We start from the raw sequence: 22,528 nt of genomic DNA on the forward strand, positions 1-22,528 counted from the left end.
CACTTTGGGCTTGGTAAAGTAGGTTTAATAGAGTTGGAAGTGGCTGAGGTGATTACCCTGTGTGAACTGACTAAGGAACAATAGGCAAACAAAAGACAAGTCTGACACAACTGTCACAACAAAGTCATTTCTGAAAGACATCTGACAAGGCAACATCTATTTTAAAAATCCTCAGGATATTAACTGCGAATTTACATTTTGTATTAAGAAGACTAAACATTATGAAAACAGCTGAATTTAGGACAAACAATAGGCCAATAAATACAATACTAGTGCTTTAAAATAATTAAATAACCATTTGTTCTTGCATCTATGTTGCTTCCAAATACTGGCAGAATTCCTTCAAATAAACAAACTGCTAGGTTTTTTGTTTTGTTTTGTTTTGAATTTTTAAAGATTACATGTTGGCAGTAATTCAGGCAAATCTGGACATTTGTTCCATTCATCTGAAGTGAAAAAAAGTGATACATCTATCACATTGCATTTTCTCTCTTAGGAAGCCAAAACTAGGGCCCTCCAGGGAACAAGAAGTTTAATTACAAACTATCACTGTACAACAAGATAGATTATTGGACATATCTCTGGGAACACATTCAATACAATAAGCCAGTATAATCTGATATGCAATTTTTTTCTTTTTTTAATGCAAGACCATGGTTCTTTTTTCAGTGTAAAAGGAAGAAATCAGCAAAATAGTGATCAATTAGAGACCTGCAAAGTTTGTTGCAAAATAATGTTAATAATACAGTTAGTGATTCTTCAGAATCAAAAGAATAGAAAAACAAAAGCAGTGTCACTAACTGGCAATCTATTTGTTGTTTAAGTGGTGCCTAAATTTGTGCTAATACTGAGAAAATATAAGGTATAGACTCACAATGCAAAACCACATTGTAGTTTCCAGTTTCTGTAGAGCTTTTTATAATTTTTTGTATCAATCGTGAAAGCAGAAGTGTCTGAATGAAAAACAGAATTACCCCCACACTACTTTCTCCCTTTTCATCTTCCTCATCAAGCAAAAGTAGGGAATTTATTCCAGAATCTCCAGTTAAAAATACTTCTTAATTGCACAGGATAGTTGGTTCATTTCTTTCCACAGAATATTACCGTAATAGGAATTTTGTTAATAAATGACATTTAAATTAAAAAAAAAAAAATAATTGAAAGTAGTTGTAACCTTGTATAACTCAGTGAGACTGCTTAATAAGGCTGCATTTTAGATTTCCTTTGTGCAACAAAGAAAATGAGTTATGTCAATAACACTGTCACCAAGGTCAAGCCCCACAGGAGTCCCTATGAATTCCTTCTAAAATCCTGTGTAGATCTGTAAACTATGATCTGACCCACCACATCGGTGAAGTGTGGAGCTTATTTTAAACAACTGCACACTGACAGCCTCACTCTGTTTTCACAAAGATGAACTGGATCTCTAGAAAGGCACAGAGCTGGGGCAGCACACGAGAGGTGCGCATCAGGTCAACTGATTCTCCTGAGCAAAAGAGTTGCAAAAGTAAACACGAAAGCTTTGTACTGAATCTAATTTAGATAAAAAATTTCTGAAGACCCACACATGACGCTAAAAATGAAGACTGATTTGTCTTCTCTAAGAAGACAGATGTCTACTTAGATCATATATATATATATATAAACTGGTACAAATACTATTACCCATGGTAGTAATATTTTCCGTGTTCAGTATCTTTGAAGGTTTTCAAGCCTCTTGATATCATGCAATTTCTAAACATGGTAAAATGAAAATGCAATTATTTTGCCTCAGTAATGATGTTCAATACTTTAGAAAAGCTTACAGCTGCAAATAACAATTATCTGATTACACATTCTCATTTTCCTCCTTCTTTCTTTTCCCAGCAATTAACTTCCTTGTGAATATTTTCATATTTTTTAATGAAAGTAGAAGTGATTAATAATAAAGATTGATAATGAAGTCTCCCCTATGGAGCTGTATCCGAGTAATGCAGAGAGGAATCAATACAGTGTGTGCTGGTACTGAAGTTGCACTAATTAGGTAGAAAAGGCTCATGACCATGATGACCCTATAATATTGGTGACATTTGTAGTCACTAGTAGACAAATACTCGATTTCTTGTCTTAGTTTCAGTTGTAAATTCCTTTGACAGAACAATTAGTGAGCACAATCATTCCAATAGTTGGAATGGAAGTAGAGCTTGTCTTTAATTACTTTAGTGTAAAAATATTTTATAATATCACAAAGGCTCAGACTCACCTCCATTCAATTCAGGTACCTGAAAAATAGAAGGTGGCAGCCTGGTCACTTGAAGATACACACATAACCAACAGAGAGGAACAGTAACCACCGGGAAGTGAAACTACCAACCTGACCTGCTCAGTGCCTTCTCATTACTCTACTTAAGGCTCAGATTCTATACGGGAGGAAAAATGTAGGTCTAGGCTGACACTTGTTTATGTTATTTCCCTATACTCAGGCCAAATAAATGCTCCCAAAGCCAGCAAAAACATTAGCAGAACAATTTATTTTGTTTCTCCAGTTCCAAATCTACAGGTAGTTACTCCCTACATAATGCGTTTTGCTGAACAATCACAAACACCCCTGACATATCTGAACACGGTCCTCTCCAGTAGCAGGTAAAGAATCCCTCCAAAAATTGTGTAATAGGTTCTTATCCTCCTGCTACTTAGACAGAAAAGTATATCAGTGATGTTAGGTGTACATGTCCTTACTGTACTAGTATTCTCACTTGAGAGGAAATGAATGAAAATGTCAGTCTGCACAACAGGGATTTCATCACAAATGAACTGAGAACTTTAGATGGCCAAGAACTGAAAAGCTGCAGAAATTACAGCTGGAATGAATGTGATGGAAAACACTGTGATCCTGCCCCTTACAGTAAAACTGTGAAGCAAAGAAAAAGTAAAGGCAATGTTTCACTCAGCTCATTTAAAAATAACAAGACAATGTTTCTTCTTCCTTGGTGTCTTTCTCAATCAGTGTCCACCCTCTGAAGGAATGACTCAGGAGTCCTGAGGAAGACATGCTTTCTGGTTTGCATGACTGCATGATCAAAAAAATGCATCCTAGTGCATATACATTAAAGAGTGTGGAGGAATGGAAGTACAGACAGTGTTCTTTTGGGATGCTGATAATGAAAGCACTTGTAAGTTATTTATCATTGTTTCCAATGGAGGGGAGCATGGCTGCAAATCACTGAAACCTGATAGATATATATGTCTAGTGATTTATAATTACTATTGAAAATAAAAACAGTTTTATTCAAATGTCTATGCAGATATACCCTCTGTATTCAAGTAGTTAAGAGGCTTGATTCGTCCTGTATGCTATTGGGGGTTCTACCCCTGCCTACTTGTCTTCCAAAGCATCAAAGTGTTCTGAGCAGTGGTTGTCAAAGAACCAGACCAGACAACAGAACTGCCACATCAGGAATCAGAAGTCTTCTGAAAAAGTGGCAGAATACTGCTGTCCTGATATACAGGAAATGGAGCATGTCCCAGTCCTAGATTAGAAACTGAACGTAAAAAAGTTCTCTCTTTTTTTTTTTTCTCTCAAGCTTTTTCATTTACAGAATTTGTCATTCTGTTCTTTTTATATACATAAATTTGCAAATGTAACTGAAATAAACTGATTCAAGGAACTGAAAACATATCACTACTGTTTTTTTAAAAGCTCATATTAGTCAAACCATCTGACTAGCTTGTGATACTACTTCTGTCACTGAGGTTTGGGTAAAGAGCAGAGCAGCTTTCTCCTGGAAGGTCCCAGGACATTTCACTTTATCTTCTGCCTCCCACCCTGGGTCTCACTCACATATTTCAGTTTGTCTCCCTGTGTGGCCATACTGGGAGCATTCTCAAGATAAACCCACAGGAAAGAAACAGAGAAGAACAGGAACTGTGCAAGAGCCTGCCTGGACAGATTGAATAATGCTCCCAATTTGTTAAGATGACTGAACTTCCCCAGTGTTATTGTTTTATCATTCCTTTGAAATCATAACTTAATACTTTTATTCTCTGTGAACTAGTACACTAAACACAGTTGCTTAATGGTGAAGTATTAGAAAAACATTACTGTAAACATATAATAATAATGTAAATGTACTGACATATGCTTATGATTATTGTTATAAATACCTTTTGGGAAAGCCATATCGAATTTATAAAATTTAGCTTTAACCATGGCCCAAAATTCAGGGTTCTGTTAAACACATTCAGCATGAATCTTTCTGAGTCTCCATGTGAAGACAGTATAGGCTTTCAAAACAGACTGAGCCTGGCCATAACACAACAGGATCAGAGACATACTTCTCCCACAAGGAAAAGCACTTCAAACACCAGGGTGCCAGTCTGTCAGCACTTATCACTCAGTGGGTTATACTATCTTTCCAGCAGATTCCCCTTCCAAACTTATACTTCATCACACTCCTGACCTTGCTGCATGCGGCCCCTTCAGCAGAGTTCAAGTCTGTCCCATGTAAGACACAGAAAGTTTATTCACCACTTCTCACTCAGAGACTTGTTCATTGTAAGCCAAAATTATTTACTCTGCTGCTTTGGGGGTGTTCGTGGAGGAGGAAGAGTCTAAGAAACAAGGAAGTCTAACCAAGAAAATGTAATGCTGCAAAGAAAACGAGCAAAAATCTGCCCGTTCAGAAGTAAATGATTGCTTCTGCTCTTGTTTGGTGAGCAACTTTCCATCCAAAAATGGGATGGAAACAGAGGTGGCCAGACCATTTTGTGCTCCAGCTAATACAGTGTTTCAGATCAAGAAAAACAGGCAAGGCTGCATCACTCTGGCCTGCCCCGTATGGACTCGTTTTTTTTTTTCCTTTGAAACATTCCATTTGCTGTTCAAGCCAAGACAAGAAAAGAAACATTTTTAACCTTACGGGTCTGACATAAGCCTACAAAATTAAATAGCCAGGACTGAAGTGAAGCAGGTTTTACAGTTCTTAAGAGGCTATCCTTTGTTCCTTCCTTAACAGTACATTATAGCCAGGGAAAACTTTGCAAGCTGAAAGCAAACAGGCAAGAGCAGATTCAACTGCCTTTATCTGAACTGAAATCTATGCAGGTCAGGACCACATGGTACTAAATAGTCTACAAATAAAGAGCAAGTATCAATACCTTCCCTGATGAGGTTACATCTAGGAAGATGAACAGAGGATGGGTGGAGGAAAAGTCTGTATAATGACAGGAATACGGTACAGTCACCCCTAGAGCTGCTCGGACTTCAGCTTCCAGACCCCAAGTCTAAGTTTGGAGCAATAAATAAAATGTGCCAGACACTATTTGCAGACTCGGAGACAAAGCAGCCTGGAACAGCTTCTGTCTATACAGCTAAACACTCATTCCCTTCAAAACCAAGTGGTTCCATCCATATTGTCTCCTGGGAGCCCTCGCATCCCCCCAGCTTACAGTCAGGCAGTTTGGAAATGTGCTCGTTGACAAGAGCAAAAACCAGTCCAGTGAACACGCTAACAAACATCACAGGCCCATGCAGGGCAACACAGTCTTCTGACCTTGTTTAACTTGCAAATACAGATGTGACTCATCTGTCTCCCCTGTGATCGGCTTCAGTCCCTGCACTCACAAGGGAAATGTGCCACTAAAGCCATCAGCCAGTGAAAAGAGCCAGCGAAACATCCCATCAGGTTTTGGCACTTAAAAAATACTGCCTTTCATTGTGCAATTCCTGTGGAAAATACAAGACGTGGCAAAACCTTGCAAAATAGTCCAATAGTGTTAATACACATCAGAATCAAACTAACACAGCCATCAGGTAGAAATCAAAATAGGAAGGGGATTCTAGGTTTTATTAGTGTGTGGACAGACAAATTATAGGTGAACTCTTTTGGAATTTAACTCAGGTTTGGTTTTTTTTTTTTTAAGGCAGTGCTAGGCTAAAATATCAGCTGGTTTTTTATGATCACTGAAGCCATTTTCAGAAAAGCTTTGACAAAATTGGAGTGAAACAGCAGAGAGATGATATCCGCTACAGTGCACACAGGTGTCCTCCTACAAGGCACTGCTGTTTTAGAGAAGTTCACAGACTTCTTCACAGACGTGCTTATTTCACCTTCCACGAGATACCAACCACAAAAGACAGGGGATAAAAGCCATGCAGACAGCACTGAGACAGGACACTACTGATCTCCAGTGCTTGTCACAGCCCTCATGCCACATGTCACCACCTCTTCCCTTCTGCCAGAGGACCCATTCAAGGAATCCGTCACAGCTGCAGACAGCACTGGCTGAATTATTATAAACACCTGACATTCAGTGCTGCTGTGCTTGGTGGAAATGGATCTGCAGGACTGAGGACAGAAGGCTCATGATGAAATGAGAATAGAAATGGGAAATAACCTTTTAAGATGTCAGGGTTACAGATAAAGAGAGATATGTGATGAGTCTCTCGTTGTCTTCCACCACATGCTCAGAAGAAGGGATTAATAAATAATGAGTTAAGAAACCAGCAAAATTATTGCTAGCATCGTCATCATATTCAGATGAGGTGCCTGATTTTTTTTCTAATTAATTCATGCGTAAGGAAAACTAAAACAAAAAATAATCAGCATCGATCTTGGAAGAAAGAATTTCAGGAAGTATTTTATGTCAAAGAACAGCCCTTCTGCCAATCAGCTGTTGGATTTTTTTTAAAAATTTGTCAGAGTTGAGCTTCTGCAGCTTCTTTTCTTTTTTCCATTCCAGAAGCCTTGGGGATGTTTCTCTTCTATTTTTGAGCCCACTCATGAGCTGGGAATTCTCTCCCCTACATGTGAGTGTGAATATGAATGGAGATTGCACAACTGCTTACCTCTTCTCCTGCTGGTTGCTATTTGCCTAACTCTTCCTGACAGCAACGGTAGAAACTTTTTCATGGGTTTATTTGGGTCTGTGGAAACCAAAGACTCAGCGTCCCTACATGTATTTATAAAGTCTTCTGCAGAACAGGAAGACTTTGTTTAACATGAAGAAACTGAAATCAGGAGCAACCAGTTTGTCTGATACAGAATGAATAAGAGTGTCTCACTTGCACAGTTCTTGGCACTTAAACCTCCAGGGATGCTTTAAATAGAAAAGGACTTATACAGAATGGTCTTTAAAACTGAAGTGGATCAATGGTTTGAAAATGCTCTCAATTTCTCTTGAAAAGCATCTGAGAATTGGCACTACAGGTCCAGTGCTTTGCTCTCACAAGAAATGTATCCTCAGTGGCATGGATTTGTCCGTTTTCACCTTCCAAACCCCCCTCAGCAATCCCATCAAACTGATTGCAAGGAACTATTAATTACCTGTAACTGTGCAAGAGCAAATCATTGCACCTTCATGACTCCAAGCTGAATGAAAATGGTCATACCTCATTTCCAAGGTCTATCTTTCATCTCCAACATACTTGCTAATTTCTTTCATAAGTTTCAACTCATGCTCTTTGTACATAGTATGTACTCTAGTGAGGCTCTGAGTGCAGATGAACTTTAGTGGTGCAGGCAATAATAATACCTATTTTTGTTGTGTATTGCACTTGCACTCCTCAAAAGCTGTTTGCGTCACTTAGCTAGTTGTTCTGCTTAATGTAATCCTACCTGGTGCAACATGACCAGTCAGTGCTGTGACACGAGAGAAGAAACTTCTGCAAATGCCCAGGCTATTGCAGTTATTGCTGCAGCTGAAGTTTGGTCTGATTGCTTCTCTTCCAAATTTTTGGTTGCTTTTTTGCTATTAAATCTTGGAAAGCCTCCAAAATAAAAATGATAAAATCCTGAACATCACAAAAGATGCATTCTTCCACATACTTGTAGATCATCTTTGGCACACTTCCTGATTTTAGCAATTACAGCTTTCCCCCAAGCTCCCTGCATGCTGCCCATAGATACAAGGCTTTGTATGATCTGTCATTTAATTCAGGAAACTATAGCAAGCTAGTGCAGGAATCCTATGGTAGACAGTAGAGCAATTCAATACTAAAGCATGGTTAGGTCTCTGTATGGTTTTCTTGATCGATGTTACACTGCTGATCTATTTTTATGTATTATTTACACTGGGACAGTGCCTAGAGGCCCCAGCCAGGGCAGGACCCCACAGTGCTGCACATACTATCAAGGAGGATACAAGGGCCTCTCCTCTTTGCAGCTTGTAGTCTGAATACATACTGAATGGGAGCAGATGGAGAAAACAGTCAGAGGGAGGAAAAAGTGAGACAACTGTTAGTAAGAGTAACAGGCAGAGCACAACAGCTACTTGGCAATATATAGGCAATGTACAGCTCCTGTCACTGCTGTGTTTTGTCTCTGTCCTCGGTATCGTGTTGTACAACCTGCAGTGACCTGTGGACAAACACTCATACACTGAGTTGTCCTCTGCAAGTCTGAAGCTCTAGGCACTTGTAAACATCTTTCACTGCCCACTGAATTAGGGCACAAAGTGGGTGATGTGAAATCACTGGTTCGCAGTGACCCATGGGAGGATTATGACTTTGGGGTGTCAAGGGAGCCCAGAACGCAGCTGATCTCAGTGCAATTCACATCATCTCTGTCTTTATTCCCTTACGCATTGGCAGTGCAGAATATTGCCTGCAGCAGGAACAGCCAAGAGTCCTTATGGTGTCCAGGAACATAAGCCTTAATTCAACCCCAGGCTCTCTCAGGAGCCAGCAATGGGTGCACCTCCCACCTAACTCACTAAGTCTCACTTTGGCTGAAGATGGGCTTTTAAGCTCACTGCCTTGTGACCCAAATATATGTCTTAAATTAGGGAGTACTTATTTCACATCCTGATCAGAGTAAGGACTGCTTTACACACAGATAAAATCCCCACTGTGTTTAGGTCCTCTGTGCAAACTCTAATTCTCCGAGTTCTCAGGACTGTTCAGCTCTGATTTCCAAAGCAATAGTGTTGGGTCCACAAGGTCAAGTAAAAACAATAAATTTCTGCAAACACTTCCGAATTGAGCATATTTTAGACATTCCCAAGCACAAGTCTAGTCCAGTATCATATTGGAAATCCAGACCCTCTGACACCAGGTCCCTGTCCCTGATGAGACTGATTGCTCACACATCCCTGTCTCTTCATCACTAGATGAGCCAGAAGACAAGGGCTGGAAAAGCAAAGGGACTCTCCCCTTCCCTGCAGAGCCAGTGAAGTAGGCAAGTGACAAGAAATTGTGAGGGAAGTCGGATTCCAGCCGTGTGGAGGTGAGCTCTGGAGAGGCTGGAAGTGGGAGCTATCAAAACAAGCCTGAAAGCAGCCCCTTCTTTCAAGAGTGCAAATCACGGAGTAAACTACTCACAAAGTCACTGCAGGGTAATGAATGTAATAGTACAAGGAGGGAAGGACTCTGACACTGAGTCACACCAACAACAGGATAAACTAATTAAGCTCCTCTTTTTTTGAAGTGAAAACTTGTGCCACTGCATGGGTCAGCAGAGATCTCAGATAAGTCATCTTGGTCTTCCTCATGGATCTGTACTGCTTAACTTTCCCTCAGATCCCCAGCATCCAACAGCTGCTTTACACGTGGACCTCCAGCAGCATCCATAGAAACTCTCAAAATTTTTGTAACTCTTCTCTGAGTAACTTTAATTTTCCCACTTTTTTTCTTTAAATTCACAATGTCCGTAACTGCATTTCCTCTGAGGATCAGTCCTTTCTAAGGAGACAGCTACCACCTAGAGCTAACACGGTATTTCCAACTACTTAGGCTGTTGTATGAAAGCAAGAGACATCACAAGTAGGTTGCCAAAAGAGCTCAGCTCCCACTTAATTATTAAGGTCTGGATTTTCAAGTGCAGTGTCAGGTAACGTGGGACATGTATGCTGTACCTGATACAAAATTTGTTAGTAATACATAGTGTCCTATGTATTAGCACTTCTTGGGATGTTGCTAGTCTGTGTAAGGACTGCTTCAAGGAAACAGGAGAAGTGGGAGCTCTATCAAGTAGCTAGATTTTAATAAAAGGTTTCCTGAATGTTTTACAAAAAAAAACAGGAAGAAAACACAAGTTCTTTGAGGTGGTTTCTGTAATTCTTTTAAAAGAACATTTCAGCAAATACTGAAATTCTTTCTTGAAAAAGACATTTTCCCCCCCCCTTAAAATCAAGCTTAGTTGATTTTATTTGATCCTTTTATTCTTAAGATAACATTCATCTTGCCTAACTTCAACCATCTAAAGTTCAGGCATTGTCTTGGCTCCCTCCAGAAAGGGTGGAGACAGGCACTGCCAGGGTGAATTCATCCCCTGGCTCAGATACTGCGTTGCCCCTGGGAGCACCTCATCCCTGTACAGAAAACAGAGGAAGATTAGGGGACCATCTTACACTTCAGGCAAGTGAAATAAGTCTCATCTTAATTAGCTTTTCCACTCACTGTACTTGCATTGCTACAATATCTGAACATCCGTACTTTCCAAACCTGTAATTCTCACACTCTTTCTATGATAAATGCTAATTTTTACTCACTTACAGACACATACAGCTAAGGGAGGTAGAGGCAAAGTTCTAGACCTGCAAAGGTATTTAGCAAGTTAATTGTCAAAATTAGGCATTTTTCAGGCAGCTGACAAATACTCAGTGATGTAGACAAAGAAGTGGCAGTTGGGTACCCTTAGGAATTTGCTAGGATCTCAGCAGAAATGACTTGCCTAAGGATGTATGTCATAGAATTAACCCCAGATCTCCTGAGCTGCTGTCCTAACCTTTGGAATGTCCTTAACATCAAGCAAATTCTCTGCTGTTTTTTGAATAAAACTTTTGAAGTATTTACAGTTATGTCTTCTTCTCTGTCAAACTCTAACAAGCTATGCACACTCCAAGCCTTTCATTCTTCCTCATAAATCAAACCTGACTCCAAGCCTCCCTTCTCACTTTTATTGGTCTTCTCTAAGCTATCCTTAGATCTTAAATTAGCAGTAAGAGCACAGTGAGGCCAAAATTCCAGAATTTTTCAGGTGTTACTGTGATACAACTAAACACAGAAACACCAGCACAAAGTTGGATTTTGCACTAAAATCAGTGAAAATACTACATTTGCTTCAGAGTTCTACTCTGGTATGCAGCATCTGAGCACTCTGCATCAGAGCACAGTGCACTGGCATCATGTCTCTTGCACTCAGACAAGTAATTGACCAAGACCTTAAAATTTAAATACTTAGGGCATGTCAATACAAGAGTCCAGACACAGTAAGATGTGAATTAGCAGCACACTGGCTGCTCTGCAATCACATCACACAGGAGTGTGTATATTAGAAGGAAGCAACTTACTTAATTTGGAAGCAACTTACTTAATTTGAACACCAGCCTTAGTTAGGGCAGACACCCTGTGACAGGCAAATGCAGAGTCAGTGTGAGGAAGATACCACTCTGCTCACTGTTATTCCAGTTGAACAGCAGGTGACTCCCACATGCAGACAGACTTTATCAGTCCAGAGCAGGCTTCAGCACTGGATGATACGTGCTTGTTAGAATAATCTTGGGGAGAACTGCTGAATGCTGAGCATGTCCTCTGACTTGCCTGGAACTTGCACCTGGGTTGCAATATGGGTCAATTTATAAAACAGGCTCTGTTCCTTTCATCTGGGAAGATTTTTTTTGGAAATTATCTCATTAAAGTGAAACAGAAAAGCAAGTTTCTGTAGAGAGAGAGGTGTCAGCCCCATACTATTCAAACTAACTACAACATAAAAACATTATTTCTGGTACTACATAAGTGCAGTTCTCTCCTTCTAGAATAGCTGCCTTGATCCCTAACTAATCAAAACTATCCTGTATCAACCTTGAATTACCATCAAAGCCTAACTATGTTTTGTTTTCAGAAACCATAAGCACAGAGTATGGACAGCTTGTGGGAAATATACAGGTAAAGTATCATGCATCTTTCAAGAAAGATATTTGAATAATTGTAAAAGCTTTTCCAGTTTCAGGTTATTAGAGGGATATTTGATCATCTCCTGTATTAACTAGACCACCAAAACCTTACACTGTTACCCTTATACTAAATGCAGTAGCTTGTTTATGGCCTAGCTTTTATTGTCCAAATACAATTCCGTTTCTGGGGATAGCAAGAAAACAAGATTCTGCAACATCCTTTGTATGGAACTGCCTTGCCCATCTTCTGAAACAGAAAGAGTTAAAACTCTTACACCAATATGAGAAAGTTCTGCCCAATCACCCAGCTTCAGAACAAGGAAACGTGTTTGTTCTGTGTCAGGGTTTCCAACCTGTGTCTTTCAAACCACCAGAGGAACAAATTACTTCAGAGTTTTACACACACCAGAGAAACCCACACACCACCCTATCTCTGTAGGGGAATGGAGAGTAAGTGCTTTGGCAGCAAACACTGCCAAAAACTCAAATGCCTATTTTGGGACTTTCTCTCAGCCTAACAGAAAAGCAGGAGGTGGAAATGACAGCTACACAAGAAAAGATACCCATGGGACTGAGGTCACACCTTCAACTGGAGATGTCCAGAAAGAGCTCTGAGCAATTGCTGCAGCCTCCACAGCATAGCTGGGTTTTCCTTCTGAGTGGTGGCACACACAGGCTAAGCCTAGGAAGATTTCCATAATATACTGGCAGCTCAGACCAGACCCCATTGGTGAGATTTGGTAAAACAAGCTGGAAAAAAGCTACTGATCTTCTAGGAGAAAACACTGGAGCCACTGACAGAGGATCCTGAGTCCTGAACACAATGCCCACAGAGTCTTGGTGGCTCTTCAGAACAAAATGTTTCCTCATTGTCAATCACCAATTTCTCCATCCTCCATCAGCACCTTTTCAACTTTTCTAACTGCTTGTGCTCACACATCTTCTCCCATGTGGCTCAAAGCAGAACGAAGAGAGTCAGCACAGTTTAAACAGGGTCATGCTTTCCAAGCATCAAACCAGTATTTTGCTGAGAAAAGAATGAAAACAAATCGTACACGGCCTACTGCAAGGCCTTGTGAGATTCCCCCAGGGCCACCACAACAGACCACTGTAATCTCTGCTGATACTTGCAAAGATAACAATGCTGCTCGTTATCAAAGCCACTGTGTCCCAGTTATTCTGGTCTTACACACTATTTCTCTTATAAAGATGAGTGCAGCACTTTATACATTGTCTAATAGTTTATCTTGGAGATGTCAAATCCTACTTTCCATTGTGTCATGTTGAATTCCTGGATGGAAAATAAAACACAATGAATCCACACACATTCCAAAATGCTTTTCTCACATCACTTCAGTGGCATTTACCTTGTTTGTAGGGAAAGGAAGGAAGGAAAGCACAGGAAGGATGGAAAGTACCTTTTTTTTAACACCATTTACTAGAGCAGATTTTATTACCCATAAATAATGGTGGTAACCTAGGATAAAAATAGAAATAAAGCCTGTCTTCACTAAGAAAATAACTATCCATATTTCATCACTGACCAACTGCAGAACAGCTGTGCCTGTGATATCAATGTTATCACAAAGGCATTTCTACCATTGTTGTGAAAACCTGGCACAAGACCTGAAATCTGTCTGAATTCTCTCCCTTTAACAGTTTAACACTCCACATGTCAGACTGCTACAGTAGAGTACCCCTGGGGAGTGAGAGATTTTTCTCATGTCAGGACCATTTCTGGGAATTGAGAGGATACAGGAAAACTATGCCTGAAGCTTTTACGAAAGCACAAGAGAGAGTTTAACTGTATGAGATGAAATGAGATGAAATTTCAGAGAGGAGTTTGGAAGCAGGAGGTTGAAACCACATGGAGAACTGCTGCAGAAAAAAGGTGAGGATGGTCAATTCCTGTTAGGAAAGACCAAGCCCTTGTGCCACAGGACATGCTGGCAGTAGCACAGACCCAGCACAATGGAAAAACAAGGATAAACCATGCAGAATCTCGCCTCAGCTTTTAAACTCAATACAACAACTGCATTCTGCTTTTTGGGTTTTTTTCCCTTGCTTTGAAAGCAGATGTTTGGGATTGAGACAAACTCCCTGCACTGTTCGCTGCACACACCTTCTGCTTGTCTGTCAGGCTGTGAAAAGCTAGAGAAATTGGCATTGCAGCTTTCAGTAGTGTATTGTGCCTCAGTATCCATTCTTCATCCTTACACATCAATGTACAACAGCAACAAATTGAGAAAAAACCCAATCCTTCCATCATTCCGTCACTTTAAGACCCAAAGCACAGTAACTCATCTTTCACCATGTAGGAAGGATTCGATTTTAAGTACCATTGAGGAGATAACTGCCTGTGTTGCGAGTTTCATAATGGCGCTCGTGTTGCCATTTAGGAAAGTAATGAGCTGTAGCAAAGTCACAAGAAGCAAAGGACACAGGAGCTTTGGTCTCCTGAGGACAGCATAGTAATTTATCTGTACTTAGAAGTGTAAAACTCTTTAGGGAAAGAAAAAAAAATAACACCTAAAATCCAAATCACAGACATGTGAATTTGCAGTCAGATACCTTAAGAAAATCAGCCCATTTCCCCCTTCATATAAATTTTATTATGTGAGTTTAATCCATCTTCAGCCTTCAGCTTATTTTATCTAAGGACAGAAAATCTTTCCATGTGTAAACTCCCTTAACTTCACTGAAAGATGCACAGGTTGTTGGGATGTTACACTGGGGAGGATATTTCTTTGGCATAAATCCATTTTTTACTTTTTTTCAAGGCAGCTTTATGAGATGAAATTTATCTGCTTTTTGTAGATGTCACTAGAGGACTCTAAACACCGAATCGTAACTCCAAAACAAACCAGTACACTGCAAATAGTATTACCCAGGACATTCATCTTAAAAAGATAGACAGCATAGAGCAGCACAGCTAAATGCACCTTTTTTTCCTAGAAAGAGCACCTAAAAGACCCTTGGACCTGAGCAGTGTTAGTAACTCCCTTAGATGCACCAATTTTCTTACTTTTTCCTCAGTTAGGTGGGGGTGACATTCCAAAAATTACATCAAGTCAGCTTTTCCTTAAAGCCTTTAAAGCTTTGAGTTCAATTTGCAAAACAATAAATTGAGTCTTAATATAAACACCTTGGATTTCATGAGGTCTGAGAAAACCTCACTTCTGACAAGATTACAGATTGTATAAGACATCAGATCAACTGACCACAATGATTCAGGCTGTAGTTATGTAAAGCATCCTTGCCTATTAAAATAGTCTTAGGAAAAAATCAGATTAATAACAGAGATTTATGATATTAACTGACTCTTCAGTCAGCCAAGTTCAGCCTTAAAGACCAGGATAAAACCTGTCTTCTGCTTTTACCATGCTTTACATGTAGCCAAACCTGCCAACAGCACGTGGGCCACAACAGAGCTGTGCCTGCTCAGTGCCCGTGGTGCTCAGAACCAGGCACTGCTCTGCCCACCTCACCTGCAAAGCTGGGGTGGGCTCCACGTGTGCCCAGTTCTCCCACAGACTGAAAGGAGAAGATCCACCTCTCCCAACACGTCTCATCCAGCCGCCCCAGGGTTAGCACGCTCCTTCAGGAACAGGTAGGATTTGTCTCCTCATGATTAATTCAATGGCATAGCTCAGTATCAAGTAGGAAGTATCAACACTGATATCAAAACCTTAATTGGGGCAGATCCAGTAAAGAAGTTTTCCCCCTGGCAGATGGTGCAGCAACTATGCCAGTCTCTTTCTGTTGGGCCTCCCAACACAACACTTGCAAAAGAGTGGAACTGAGGTGGCTGGGAAAGCCACGCTCCAGAACACCAGCAACACCACTGCTCTGCAACCTACATCTGGAAAACTGCCCTTCCAGGTCACCTCAGCACCTGAGCCACTGAAATATGCGCTTGAGATTTCTTTTACATTTTAGTTTTTATTTTAATTATTGGCAGAAGTAAAAGACTGACCCTACATAGTCATGGACAGACCTACTGATTCTACTCCTATCTGTGTGCTGGGAGAGCTCATGGCTCCCCAAATGAGTCCCATGGAAGGGGGCTTTGGAACTTGATTATCTTCCAGGTCCCTTCCAACCCAAACCATTTTATGATTCCGTGATGTCTGACAGGCCCCTCCCAATGTTACTGAAACATAGCTAATAAATTAATGAAAGCTGCTTTTAATGAGAAGAGGTTCACTGCTTGTAACTACTGACTATATAAACACAAATGGCAAATTTGTACCTCTGTCTTCTCTGATTTCTATTGAACAAAAATGGATCTTCAGAGAGATGTAACATGCAATTGCTCTATTAGTAGGACATAGTATAGTAACAGCTTTGAAGATTTATTTATGTTCTTAATAAAGGTTTTCAAGCACCTGCTTAAGAAAGTGAAATAAGACATGAAATTAAGTAAAGGATTTATTTAAAGGTCATTTATATGCAGGGGGAACCTTTCTTTCACAAGTCAAGAGAATGGACATGGGAATGCTACATCCTGCAAAGCTACAGATTATGATAGTGCAGAGAACTTTACAGTCAGAGCTCATTCGTACTGTAAATCTTTGAGAAAATGAACTGCATTTGCAACAGCCTATAACTACTTGTCATTGCTCTTTATTTCCCTCTCTCCAAGTGGAGCTCTCTAGATACCCAAGGATGTTATGAACATTTTTCCTTTATTACACTGTTCTAAAGCCTTTTAGCATAAGCCTTCATAAAACTTCACACATATGCATTATAAAATTACAGGGAATAAGTTCCATATGAAAAATTCATCATATTTCTCCTTACTATTTTTTAGCAGAGATTCTGACATTAAGCATGAGAGCAACAGACATTGTTTTACTTCTTCATTGTGGAAGGGGAAAAAAAAAATCAACTTTTTGCTTTTGGTTAAGAAAGAATTTTTTACATACTCCCTCTTTGCAGTCTTTCCCTTGCAAAACCAAAAAAGGATTTTAGACAGACAAAAAGTAACCACAATTATATGGAGTGTGTCATTGATAAATTCCAGGGGAATACAACAAGCTAGGTAGGCACATACCATTAGATCTAGCTGTTCAAAATCTTAACATTCTAGCCAAGATTAAGCTGGAACATTTGGCTACATCAGCCCTCAGGACTGCACTTAACTTTTAAAAGGCTTGATCTCACTCTAGGCTTAGACTTTAGGAAAGTAACTCTTTCAAGAGAACATTTTACACAGCAGCCTATCTCTAAACAAGTGCTTAAGTCTCTTGAAGTCACTAAGGACAGACAGACTGAGGACAGGCCCAAGTCTTTCATTTTATGACAGCCTTAGTTTTGTATAATTTTAGTTAATCCTAGGCTTTCTGTTCCCAGTGCATTTAGTTGTGAGTTATGCTGACACAAGATGAGATCAGACTTGGTGCTGCAGTGTCTTCAGGAATTTTGGAAGAGGATGTTCCAGGAAAATTGGTAACTTCTCTTCTGCCCACCCCCTTGGAGAAAGAAAATAAGAAAGCAACAACAACCCAGCATGTCATTGGAGTATGTTTAGATGTTACAGAGGTTTTAGCCTCTCTTCTGCTGCATGACATCTGCTTCCTGCAAGTCTCCTGATTCCCTGACCAACTAAATTGGAAACAGTTTAATTATGGTTATTTATTTTGCTTTTAAACTGACCACATTATAAGAAAAAGCTCACACAACTCTTCTGTTTATAGTAGCACAGGAAGAAAAATATGCAAAGATGTACAAAAAAGGATAAGTGTTACTGAAAGCTGAGTAATATGCACAGTGTGAAATTCATGCAGTGCAGAAAGTCCTCACGAGTTACAGGTCTCCACGTACCCATAAGCTCTAAAGCATGAATTTGTCTTTAGCCATATATATTCTGAGCCCTTTAGGATTTGTTCTGAAAATTAAGTTTGAAAATAAATGCCTCTAATGTCCTGTGCTTAGTCTGACCAGGGAAACTATTAGGTAAACTCTCAGGTACCAGCAGAGCTCTGAACATTAATCACATTTTCCAGTTACGTTGTGGGGAAGTGCAATGGCTTGCTTAGTTAAGGCCAGTTTAATGTCCCAGGCTTAAACTACCACACCCATCACACTGATAGTCAATTGAGTCAATGATTCAACACAGATGGGAATCCAGGTTCGTCTTGGCTTACTGTTATCTCTTCTGCCCATTAGGTTATGTGACTTCCATAAATTATTTTGCAGTTCCCGTTAAGAGAAAATAAATCCACATGATGCTAAATGCTGCTTCCCAGCTGTAATGCAAAGTGGAATTTTGGACCACAGTGCTGCTTCCTGACTCATCCTGGATCCCCTCCATGTGACGTTGGATCCATCTAAGCTGGAGAGAGCAGAATAGAAGAGCTGTGTTTTTTTCTTTTTGCTTTTTTCTCTTTCTCTATCACCCACTGTCAGATAACACGTGCGTGTTCTCGCAGCATGTCTCTAGAACATGGAAAAAAACCAACAATACCAGAGAGGGGCCTTTCTGAATACACAAGGATAGAAAGGAGAAGATAAAAGGGCCAAAGATTTATACAGGGATTATTTAAATAATGACTCACTGCCATTGCTAAGTTTATAAAATATATAAAACCCAGACAAATGTTGGGGCAGGGGGAAACTGTGTTAAGAAGTGTGACAGAGGTGCAGCATTATGAAGAAGTTAAAAATAGCACATCCATGGAGCAGAATTTCCTTCACACATAAATACAGCTTCACGTCTCATGCACATGGCTTTACTGTGAGCTTCTCTGTTGCTTGTTTGCAGCTGGAGAAAATCCAGAAAGCAAGGAAAACAAACACATCACACGTTCTCTGCGTCTATCTGATTTAATGACGTTTAGCACACACCTTTGGCTCTTTCCAGGGGTTAAAAAGACAAAGGGCCAAATATAGCTCCGGCAATCCCGCAGGCTGCCGTGCCAGGAGAGCGTGGTGGGAAAGCCTGCTTAACCAGCCCCAAAGGATTCCCTCATGGAGGAAACCTCAAAGAGCACAGAGGTGGCTCAGTGGCCAATTCCAGCACCAGGGGTTTTAGCCAAAGAAATCCTGGCATGTGCTGGGAATTCAGCTGATTCCCAGCTGATGAATCAGCCTCTGTGGATCCGCAGGTGACTGGCATGTCTACATTGCAGTGGCACATGGTGAAGAGACATCTGAGATTACAGCTGCTGGGTTTTTAACAACAAAAAGGATGAGAGGAAAAGCAAAACAGGGATTAAGAAAGAATCCAGAAAGACATCATTATTTTGGCCACCCTGAGCTAACAGCAGGCTCACAGGGTGACTCCAGTGATTATGGCCTTCTGCCAGTTAAACTGTAAAGATCCTGCCTGTGTGGGACATTTGCTCCTCTGCTTGTTTTGTGACATGGAGGAGAGGCTGAGCATACCCCTTCTGCGAGGATCAAAATCAGGACAGGTGCTATTGGGAGCATTTCAGCCTCTGCCTTTGCTTTTGAATACCTTGCTGTTTACATGGTTAGCTGCTTAATTATCATTACTTGATCTCTGAGTAATAAAGACACATTATCCTCAAACACTTTAAAGGGCTCTTTCCCAGTGAACAACATCTATTTCCACTTAACATTCTAGCTTAATTAAAACTTCCCCCCTCCCCCCCCCAGGGCCTTTTTTCATTTGATTCAATTGCAAAATCCCAGTAGAATGTCCAGGCTGCAGCATAATTTGCGTAATGAACACAGTGGTGTCTGCACCGAAAACATCACCTCTCAGAAAACAAAAAAAAAACAAAAACAAACAAAAAAAAAATTAAAAAATTGGGAAGCAGAGTAAGATCAGAGCAATTACAGTGTTTTGGAAGGCTGGATGATGGCACAACCTGCAGCTCAGAGAGAAGCAGGCAGATGCCAGTACTTGGGACTGGGGTCCAAACGAGGTATCAATCTTCTGGGGAGCTGATGGTAGCTACTCACCAAGACAAAGATGAGGGCAGGAATACAACTCAAAATTATATCTTTCTGATATTAGTCACCTTACTCAGTACTACTGAAAGACACTTTTTCCTTCTTGGGATTATTATCCTGAAAGCACCTACCAGCTCTTGTAATAGAAGTCATACTTGTATGTTGAGACACAGCAAAGACTGGTGAAGCTGCTATTTCCATTTCTGGTTAAAGCACTCCTTGGGCAGAGCCCACATAATGACTGTAGGAGACTTTGATTCACAACTCTCAGTGCTTCAGCACTGCACCTAATGCGAGCCTGTTCTGTTGCCCACACCCTGAGAATCCCTGCTGGATTGATCCAGTCGTAAGAAGAGGGAAAGCAAATTTAGTTCCTGGATCTCAGGCTAGTCTGGATATCTAAGCCAAAATAAAGTTCAACTAAAAGTGAAGCCAAGCTGCTCAGCCTGATCAAGACTACAATGGTTCAATTTATGAGATATCTCAGAGCAGGACTTGTCTTGGAAATTTTAAGAAAAAAAGGTGTGGCACCTGCAGAATTTGGATATCTCTGTTTGACAGTAGGTTTAAAATTATGGATTAAAATACCCCAATTCCTCTTTAGAAAGCTATTTAGACACAAAATTTTCACCAAAGACCTTGGCCCTTACACACTTTGCAGGAGATTATGTACTTTTCTGGATCAAACTCATAATAACCTAAATCAACTAACAAAAAAGGAAAAAGGAAAAATCACATCAATTATACTAATGAGGACTTGAAAAACAGTATTGAAGTCATGTGCCATTAGCACTAAACACCTCCAAATGGTGAACAGCGAAATCAAGTCTCTTTACTTGTCCCCCAGATTTGCAAGTAAAAGAAGTGACATGCTACAATTCTTCAAGTTCTTGCCTGCATCTTCCCGGCCTCTGTCAGAGCCACAGACACAGTGTGAGCTGCTGCTTTCTCAGCTTCTGGTCCCATTTATCTCTATTATTCTTGGACAAGTTGTCCCAATTCAAATAGAAGTGAAGCTCTTTCTGAGGAACCATAGGTGGCTGCTTTGTGCTTCTGCAGCACAGTCACCGATTACCTAACGCGCTCAGGAATGTTTTCCTTCTACAAGCAACAACTTTCATTTTGCAATATTCGCTGCAAAACAAGCAGCTGTCCCACCCTGGGAGTTCCTTCACAAAGTGAAGTGGAGGTGTCCCTGTGAGCAGGCGAATGATCTCCTTTCAGCGAGCGCCCCGGGCCAGCCAGGTGCTCTGTGCTGCCGGGGATGGACGCGCTCAGCAGTCGCGCTCACGGCGATGCTGGAGGACTGTATGGAAAGGAAGGAATTCTGCCACCGGTCCAGCAAGCAACAGTTCTGCTGAGGAGCATGGGCAGATCACGCCCTGCTGCCTTCCCAGAGCCCGGAGCCACCTCTGCGGAGCAGAAACAGGCGCAGGGGTGCCGGGCTGAGCGCACGAACTCCTCTCCCATCTCACAGCCTTTAATCCCCGCTCCCCGAAACTGCCTCCTTCTCTCCGTTCACCCCCAAGCCCACCCCTGGTAGAGCCTAACCCTTTCCTAAGCCAGCCCCATCTCCCCGCTGACAGCGAGGCAGGTGGCCCGGGGGCCGCCAGGTGCCGGCACCGCTCCGCTCCTGCCGGGGCAGCCCCGGAGGCGCCCGGGGCAGATGCGAGCGGAGGGTCCGGGACAGGCAGAGGGAACCCCCGCACCCTCCCACACCGCCCTCCACCCCTTCTCCGCGGCGGCGGAAAGCGCCCCAGCGACCCGGAGCCGCGGGGCCCGCCGGTACCTGCCGGGGCTGGAGAGCGGCCGGAGCGCTGCGGGGCCCGGGCCGGGGCCGAGGCCGGGCTGTCGGAGGCGCTGCGAGCGGAGCGCGGCGGCTCCTCCCCGGCGGCGGCGGCGGCGGCAGCAGCGGAGGGTCTCGCTCCTTCTGCGCCGACTGTCAGACTTTTCCTCGGCCGCCCTCCCTCCATCCCGCCACCCCTTTCCACTCCCTCGCACGCACATGCACACCCCTCCAGCAAATGGGCTGCCGCCTGAGAGTGCGCCTGTGTGTCCGGGTGTCTGTCAGCCGGCGCGGGCACACCCCCAGGGCTCCGCCGCAGGTCCGGCACCCGGCCCGGCACCCGGCGGCTCCTGAGACGTGTCGGAGTGCGCACACCATCACCGACCGTGGCAGCGATGTGCCCACCCTGGGATCCTGAGTGTGCTTTCCCTGGACCACAGCCCCCTCCTGCACTGCCAGATCGCGCACCTGCGAGCTCTCACAGGAGCATCCCGACCTAACGCTGGGATCGCCGTGCGCGGCTGCTGCTCCTCATCCACATGGCTAAAGCAGCCTCAGGTCCGCTCTCGGTGTTCCCATGACACATTCCCACTGGGACAGAACTGCGGGACACCGGCTTGTAGACTGAGTGAGAACAAAAAAGCCAGCTGGCCACACTCACTGATAAGTAGCCCGGAGCTCGGGGCTGGTGCGCATTTTAGAGTTTTCCCGTGTACGGAACTATAGATGCCAGGGACACATCTGCCTTTGCATTTATTTGTTTTTGCCCCCGGAATGTGCTGCATTGGTGGTTCTCCGGCTTTCGCATGCTGCAGACCACTTCCTAAGAGAGAATTTCGCTCCTAGACCAACCACTCCCACACCAAACCATTCTCTCCAACATATTTCCTTCTGTGGCTGCCCGAGGAAGAGCCTTCCTGCCCACAGGCTGAGAGCCACTGCACACAT

The 22,528-nt window shown here is 42.1% G+C and overlaps 1 long non-coding RNA gene across 3 annotated transcripts in view; it reads right to left on the bottom strand.

Annotated features, from left to right (window-relative positions):
- Nucleotides 1-21,766, bottom strand: part of LOC120411960 — a 44,598-nt gene extending 22,832 nt beyond the window's left edge. For all 3 annotated transcript variants that reach the window (XR_005604572.1, XR_005604571.1, XR_005604570.1), the window contains exon 1: nucleotides 21,584-21,766. This is a non-coding gene — a long non-coding RNA (uncharacterized LOC120411960). The remainder of the gene's footprint in view (nucleotides 1-21,583) is intronic.
- Between the last annotated feature and the right edge of the window lie 762 nt (nucleotides 21,767-22,528).

This window comes from Corvus cornix, chromosome 1A, assembly GCF_000738735.6.
Source record: "Corvus cornix cornix isolate S_Up_H32 chromosome 1A, ASM73873v5, whole genome shotgun sequence".
Classification (NCBI taxonomy): domain Eukaryota; kingdom Metazoa; phylum Chordata; class Aves; order Passeriformes; family Corvidae; genus Corvus; species Corvus cornix.